This window comes from Nomascus leucogenys, chromosome 8 (genome assembly GCF_006542625.1).
Source record: "Nomascus leucogenys isolate Asia chromosome 8, Asia_NLE_v1, whole genome shotgun sequence".
NCBI classification, from domain to species: Eukaryota; Metazoa; Chordata; class Mammalia; order Primates; family Hylobatidae; genus Nomascus; species Nomascus leucogenys.
In genome coordinates, this window is record NC_044388.1 from 105,620,718 (window position 1) to 105,628,720 (window position 8,003).

Below are 8,003 nucleotides of genomic sequence, written 5' to 3' on the forward strand. Positions count from 1 at the left end.
TGCACGTGCTGGTCCCTCTCCCATTTTCCTGGTTAACTCCTCCACCTCCATCCGAGTTAGACTCTTCCCCTGGAGAGTGTCCCAGTTAGCACCACCCCACAACACACACACACACCAACATACACTCCCCACATCACAGGGACCACATCCCACACAGGCACAGACACACTGCATGACACAGATCACAGGCACAAAGGTGCATGCTCTAGCATGCATGCGTGCACACACACACTCACACTCACACTCCATATGCCAATACACTTATCCCCCCATCCCCGCATCACACAGACCGTTCAACACACTCCTCACATGCTCTGCCCACACAGTAAATACACACAGACCACAGAGCTCGTGTCTGGGCTGCCCTGGTGCCCTCCTCTGGGCTCCTGCCCCCAGCCTCTGCATTTACCCCCCATTAAGGGCAGGGACCCATCCATCTCCATTTGCCTCCATTTCAGCTCAGGGCCCTGCACCAAGTCTCTCCCAGTTATTGCTTGACCCGGACTCCTCCCACAGTCACCACTGTCACAGTCCCACGTCCTTCAAGGTCTCAAACACCCCTCCCCTGTTTCTGGCAGGAGCCATCCTCACTCCCTCTATTGCCTCTCCAGGCCCAGACTTCACCCTCAGGTCACCCTCACCTGGACTTTGGGGTGCCCCACACCCCGCCCCAGGCCCTGGCCTCTGGAATATTTGGAAACTGGAACTGGGCCAGAGGCTTAAGCTCACATCTGTCTGGAGCCTCAACTTTCTCCTCTGTAAAATGGGCTAACACTGAAAGAACCTTGCAGAATCTCAGCAACATCACAGTGGACATTGTTAGCACAGCCAGCAGCTCCTGCTGGGCTGAGTTTGTGGGTAACCCCAGCCTCGGCAGGTACAGTTCCTCCCTCAGGTGAGCATTCCACCTCCAAGTGAGCATCCTGCTGCCCTTCCTGCAAATCAGGCCCCTGGGACACTTAGTGCTGAGCCTTGGGGGTGGGGTATTTGATCAGGGTTCCTGACAAGTGGCTGGGTTGTCTGTTCCCTTTCTTCAGAGGGAGCCTCCATGGGTGGCCTGGGCTCACATGGGCTCCTCCAGTCCAGCAGAGCACCCCCCTGGCTGCCTAGCATGTTGAGAGAACTTGCTGAGCAGGACAGTGAGCCCCTCCTGGTGGGGGACCAGAATCAGGAGAGGACAGAGTGGAGGTGGCAGGCCCCAGGATGGAGGGAGGGCAGCTGAGCCGCCTGCCCTCATCCTCCCGGCCCTTCAGGTATTAGGGCCCTTCCCATGGCCCAGTAGGAACCCAGCGGCTCACCTGAGCCTAGACTAAGGATGGGGCATTTTACCCCATATGCAGAGATGGGAAACAGAGGCCCAAGGAGGGAAGGGACTGAACACAGGGTGGAACAGCCCTGGGCCGCGCCTGTGTTTCCATCCGCCTTCCTCCTGCCTGTGCTCGAGTCACGTGCTCATGTGCAGGGAACAGGAAGACAGCCGCTGCCCTCACAGGCTCAGGGTCTAGCAGAGTCCACAGTGACCACAGGCGAATAAACAAAGGCAGTGAGACAGAGGTGGGCAAGGAGAGGTGCTGGGATGGGGAGCAAGGGGGTACCCATGCTCATGGGTATAAACACATGGACCCATATACCCATATGCATTTCCCAGAGTTTCTTCCAGAACTTTTTTTTTTTCCCCAAGACAGAGTCTTGTTCTGTAGCCCAGGCTGGAGTACAATGGCGCGATCTCTGCTCACCGCAACCTCCACCTCCTGGGTTCAAGTGATTCTCCTGCCTAAGCCTCCAGAGTAGCTGGGATTACAGGCGCCCTCCACCATGTCCGGCTAATTTTTGTATTTTTAGTAGAGACAGGGTTTCACTATGTTGGCCAGGCTGGTGTCGAACTCCCAACCTCAGGTGATCCGCCCGCCTCGGCCTCCCACAGTGCTGGGATTACAGGGGTGAGCCACTGCGCCTGACCCCTTCTAGAACTTCTCTATCAGTTCATTCTCACATCTACACTGAACACCTTTGCCCAAGGCTGGGGGCAGAGTGGTTAAGAGCCAAATCTAGACTCCTTCTTGCTGTGTGACCTTGGCCAGGTCACTGTCCCCCACTGTACCTCCCAGGCATGTCCTTCTCTAAAAAATGGATGCATAAGGCCAGGCGCGGTGGCTCACGCCTGTAATCCCAGCACTTTGGGAGGCAGAGGCGGGCGGATCACGAGGTCAGGAGATCGAGACCATCCTGGCTAACACAGTGAAACCCCATCCCTACTAAAAATACAAAAAATTAGCCGGGCGTGGTGGCAGGTGCCTGTAGTCCCAGCTACTCGGGAGGCTGAGGCAGGAGAATGGCCTGAACCCGGGAGGCGGAGCTTGCAGTGAGCCGAGATTGTGCCACTGCACTCCAGCCTGGGCAACAGGGCGAGACTCCGTCTCAAAAAAAAAAAAAAAAAAAAAATGGATGCATAGCCCTCAGGGCTGTTGTTGAAGGGTCCCTGAGATGACTGTGGAGCTCTTGGTGTGGGGACCCAAGCTCAACCCTGCCCCAAGTACTGTCCCCCAACCCAACTGCAGTACTCGGCCTCCCTCAACTTCTAGCCTCCAGTCTCTGCCTGAACCCAGCACCTGGCAGTTCAGCTCAGTTCATTTATATAGCCCAGCCTGGGTTCCTGTGAGATGAAGGCCGGTCACAATGACAAGACTGCTAGGGACGATTGGGTCCCTGGTCAGGTACTCAGGTCTGCAGCCTAACACACAGTGAGCTGTTTCCCAGCCACCCAACTCTTGGGCATCCCTGCAGGACCTCCACGGGGAGTCCTTGGCTCCCTGAAGGATGGATCATCAGAGGAGCTGCCAGGCTGTCAGAGCTGGAAGGGACCTCAGGGATCACCACTGTGGCCAACCCCCCACTGCACACACAGAAAAGCTGCAGCTCAGAGCTGGGCACGGTGGCTCACACCTGTAATCCCAGCACTTTGGGAGGCCAAGGCAGGCAGATCACCTGAGGTCGGGAGTTCGAGACCAGCCTGGCCAACATGGAGAAACCTTGTCTCTACTAAAAAATACAAAATGAGCCAGGTGTGTTGGCGCATGCCTGTAATCCCAGCTACTCAGGAGGCTGAGGCAGGAGAATCACTTGAACCCGGGAGGCAGAGGTTGCAGTGAGCCGAGATCACACTATTGCACTCCAGCCTTGGCAAAAAGAGTGAAACTCCGTCTCAAAAAAAAAAAAAAAAAAAAGCTGCAGCTCATAGAAGTGGAGACACTGGCCCAGGGACCCACAGCAAGGCCTTGGCCCAGATGGGGCTAGATGGGAAGAGGTGGTTCAGCATTGGAGCTCCATTGCCTGGGTTCAAATCGGGGTCTGTCACTGGCCAGCTGTGAGCCTAAGTCTCTGAACTTCTCTGTGCCTTAGTGTCCTCATACTGTAGAGTGGAGATAGTAATCATTCCTATTTCAAAGATTGTTGTGAGAAATAAGTGAACTAATACATGTAATACACTTAAAAGCAGGGCCCAGGACACAGTGAGCATACAATAGACATTAGCTGCTGTGGTCTCTTGATTTCAAGCCCAGTGCAGATGCATCTAACTCATGAAACTTCAGTGACACCTGCTCTGTGCCAGACACTGAAGATAGAGCAGTGAACAGCACTGACTCAGCCTGTCCTCCTGTTGCCTGCAGGCCAGGTAGGAAACACACTGGAAACTGATAACTCCATGTGCTCATCGCCATGTGGTTTCTGCTGGTCTGGGGAGCCAGGGACAAAGAGCAGAAAACATGGTTCCAGGTAGAGGGGGGTGGCGCGCATGAAGACGTGAGGCAGAAAGGACACAAAAGCTCAGAACCCGAGGGGAGGGGAGGAAAGGAGGGACCCCCAGAGCCTGGGGATGGTATGTAGAGAGCCCGGGAACCAGCGCTGGCTAGAGAGGGAAGGAAGCCTGCAGCCTTGCATTTCACAAACATCTGGCTGGCTCCGCTGAGGGCAGATAGGAGGTTAGGGTGGCGGAGGGGGATGGGGGGCAGGCAGAGAGTTGGGGCTAGGAGCCCAGGGAGCAGGCAGGAGATGGAGCAGCCGGATAAGGGGGATAAGGGTGGGGGGCAGTGGGGACAGGGTAAAGGGAGCTGACTCATTGAGGTGGGAAGCTCCCCAGGGTTGGCATTTGGCTGGGGCATGGGGGATCTGGCTGGGGCGGGGGTACATGGCTGGAGGTGATGGTCAGGAGCAAGCTCAAGAAGGAAGGGAGACCCCGTGTCCAGCTCTGGCCACCCCAGCTGCTGCAGCACCCTGGGGCCCTCAGCCCACAAACTTGAGCCCTGTGCTTTAGAGGGCAGCACCCCTGGACCAGGGAGAGATTTCCAGCTGGAGCCATGGGCCCCTTGCCCATGACCTGGCACCTGGGGCCCTGGAGCTCCCTGTTCAATGGCCCCAGCCTGCATCCTGGGTGCATCCTCCTGAGGGTTGTCTGAGCTACCTGTTTGGGCACCCCTAAAGCCCAGGAGTAACCAGGAGGTGGCTGTTGGCAAGGGGTGTGGACAGAACATGTGCTTACAGCCTGCAGTGCCTACACCTGAGCATGCACAGCCCCTCAGAGAAAAGGACAAAACCTGGGGCAAAAAGAAAAGAAGAGGCGAGTGTGAAGCCGGAGGCCAGAGGCTGAGAGGCTGGCTCCCCCACCCGCTACAGCTCCTCCTGCGGTCTCCAAGGAGCCTGAGAATTCTAAACACAAACTCAGCCTTCCAGGTGTGTTTGTCCTTATGAAGGTGTATTTGTCAAGGAAGGAGGACAGAACATTTTTTTTTTTTTTTTTGAGACGGAGTTTCACTTTCGTTGCCCAGGCTGGAGTGTAGTGGTGCGATCTTGGCTCACTGCAACCTCCACCTCCGTGGTTCAAGTGATTCTCCTGCCTCAGCCTCCCGAGTAGCTAGGATTACAGGCATGTGCCACCACGCCCGGCTAATTTTGTATTTTTAGTAGAGACATGGTGTCTGTATGTTGGTCAGGTTAGTCTCGAACTCCCGACCTCAGGTGATCTGCCCACCTCAGCCTCCCAAAGTGCTGGGATTACAGGCGTGAGCCACTGCACCCGGCAACAGAACATATTTTATTTAGCAGTTTGTTAGCTTGATTTATAACTTGTAAATCCCTAGACATGAGGTATGTGGGCCTCGGCTTGCACTCCTGCCCCAGGCTGACCCTTGGTGCTGCCCAGAGAGAAGCCGCCTCCCTGGGCTGACCCCTAACCAGCAGGCTGACCCCCAGGGGATCCTGCAGGCTTCTTCAGAGCTTCCTACTCCACGCATCCTAGCCGAGCTCAGTCCAGCCCCCTGCCTTTGTCTCCGGGTCCTCCTGCCTCCCCGTTTGAGGATTCAACTCCAGCCCCTCCCTGCCCTCACCCTTCTTCCTGTCCCTTGTCCATGGAGGTCCTGGGCTCTCCACCTTGTCACTGGTTTTATTTGGCCACAGTGGCGTGTGTCACGAGCTGACCAGCTGGGTATGAGTCCTGTCCCTCCTTCCGGAGAGACGGAGAGCTCCTAGAAGCAGCGCCTCCCCGCAGAAGCAGAATCTTGCCCTGGGGAGGAGTACAGCTCAGAACCCGCAGACTCGGGGTCAAATCCCAGCTCTGTGACTTTCCTGATGCGTGACCTTGAGAGGCAGCTTGGCTGCTCTGAGCCCTGTTTCCTCCTCGGAAAACCCGTAATAATAACTGTACCTCTTGCAGTGAGGAGACAAGGTGGAATGGTACGCAGTGCCCACGTGTGCCTGGCACTTGGCAAGTACACCGGGAAAGAATTGGGAAGGGCAGGAGTTACATCATTCACCTGTTTACAGCTAAGCAAACTAGCGGAGGCTCAGCGAGGTGAAGCCAGTCCCCCAAGGTCACACAGCCGGCCGGCCGCAGGGCAGGGGCCGAAGACGTAGCTGTCTGACCTGTGCTCTAACCACTGTACTCTCCGGCCTCAAGCCGGCTCCCACACTATCCTTCCCTGTTCTCCGTGGCCCTCCAGCGCCTGAAAGCCGCTTGGGGGCCGCGGAGGCAGGTGGCATGGCCAGGGCAGAGTCCGCGAGGCGGAAAGGGTTAACGGGCGCCGCCGCATTGGGCCGTCCTTCAAGGGGGGAGCCAGCCAATGAGCGCGCGCCGCGATGAGGTAATGCCGGGACCACGCGGAGTGGGCGGGGCTGACGGGGACCCCGCAGAGCTCCGCGCTTCTTCTCTCCCCACCTACCCCTCACCTTTGACCTTGATGTACCCGCCCCCCCAACCTTACCCCTGCAGAAACGCCCGAACTGAAAGTCTCGGCTGCAGGGCCGCGGGCCTCCCTTAGTCTGGGACAGGAACTGAGCGACGTCTCGGCCTCAGTCACACCCTCTGGGCCTCAGTTTCCCTTTCTGCAAGAAGGAGAGTGGGTGATCGCTAAAGTCCCTGCCAGCTGTGGAGGTCCTTGGATCCCAGGACAGTTTTCAGCCCTTCCCTGCCCTTGGCCCGAACTTTAACGGTCCCAGCCCCAGCTTCCCCTCAGGCGGTGCCCAGTGCCAGGGACCTAAGAGTCCCTCGGGCCACGGGGAGAGAGCCTCACTGGCCCAGCCACGCCCTCCAGGTGACCCCGACCCATCCCTTGGGTGTCGCACCTGGCGCGCCCACCGATGCCACTAAGCTCTGCTAGCTGCACCGGCGTGGCCGTCAGAGGTCAACATTTATCCCACCGCCAGTAAAAATCGAGGGCCTACCGCGTGCCGCTCAGGGCTTCGTCCTGAGCTGTGTCCCGGGGCCGCCCGCGCCCGACACCCCTCCCCGCGGGCCTGCAGGGAGCCCGTCCGCCCCGTTCGCGCAGTCCGGGCACGAAGTGGTTAACGCCTTTCCAGCCGAGCTGGCACCGCACGGCCGGGCTTATTAGTCAGCTCGCGGGGAGGCGGCGAGGGGAGGGGAGGGGTTCGAGTGGAGAACCGCAGAAAGCTATTCTCAGGGGCTCCCGAGTGTGGGGAGGGCGGCTCAGCAGGAGCTGCTGCTTCCCAGAAAGTTGATTATTTTTAACCCAGGAAGAAGAAAGGAAGGAGGCGAGGGAGAAGGACTCAGAGAAAAGAGGAGAGGAAAAGAGAGGAGAGGAGAGAAGTGGGGGCGGGGGAGGTCCGGGAAGGGGAATGGGGAGAGGGGAGGGAACGGGAAAGAGAGCAGGAGAGGAGGGGAGGAGGGGAGGCAGCAGGGTGATGGAGGGAGAGGGAAAGGCAGAGCCCAGTTGGAGCTGGAGAAGCCAGCTGGCAGGGCCTGGGGAGGAGGAATGGATGTAGAGCGGGCACTGCCACCTCTCTCGTACCCCTGGGGCTCTGTGGGGCTCCATCCTGGCTTCCTGGTGCCCCGGCTAAGAGCAGCCCCCCAGCATCATCAACCAGGCCCGTGGGGGAGGGGCGGGCACTGGGCTTGGAGGAGTGGAAGGCACAAGGCAGCCTCAGCCCTGTCCTGGGGGCTTTCCAGCCAATATGTCCTTGCCCTTTGGGTGGCCACTGGGACACAGGGCTTGGGAGCCCTAGGGGAGGGGCAAGGAGGCCTCCCCTGATACTCCAGGGTCTCTTCAGGGAGGGCTTCCTGGAGGAGAGGGTGGGAGGGACTGGGGCTCCCTTTTTCCTGCCTCTTGGTGGAGCCAGGCTGAAAACCAAACCCAGAGAGGGCCCCAGGAGGGTGCTGGGGACACAGTGACAAACAAGACAGCCACAGACGGGCCCACACAGGGCAGTCCTATAGGAGAGATGGTAGCTGCACAAATCATGATGAATAAGGCATTAAAGAATGACAAGGGGGTATCGGGCAGGGAGCACCGGTCCCCTGGGCCTGGCCTCCGCAGAGGTCGCAGAAGACCTCCCTGAAGAGGGTGTTTGAGGACCAGGGCTGACAAGGGGAGAAGAGACTGGTGGAGGCAAGAGGGACAGGGGTGATCTGGATGGGGACCCCCAGCCACAGACCTAAAAGCTTGAGAGGGGATCACTATGGCCAGAGGCAGGGAGGGGGCCGTTTGGCCTGAGAC

The 8,003-nt window shown here is 58.3% G+C and overlaps 1 pseudogene; it reads left to right on the forward strand.

Moving 5' to 3' along the window:
* The first annotated feature begins 249 nt into the window (after nucleotides 1–249).
* LOC101176494 lies at nucleotides 250–6,881 on the forward strand (annotated as a pseudogene).
* The last annotated feature ends 1,122 nt before the right edge of the window (nucleotides 6,882–8,003 follow it).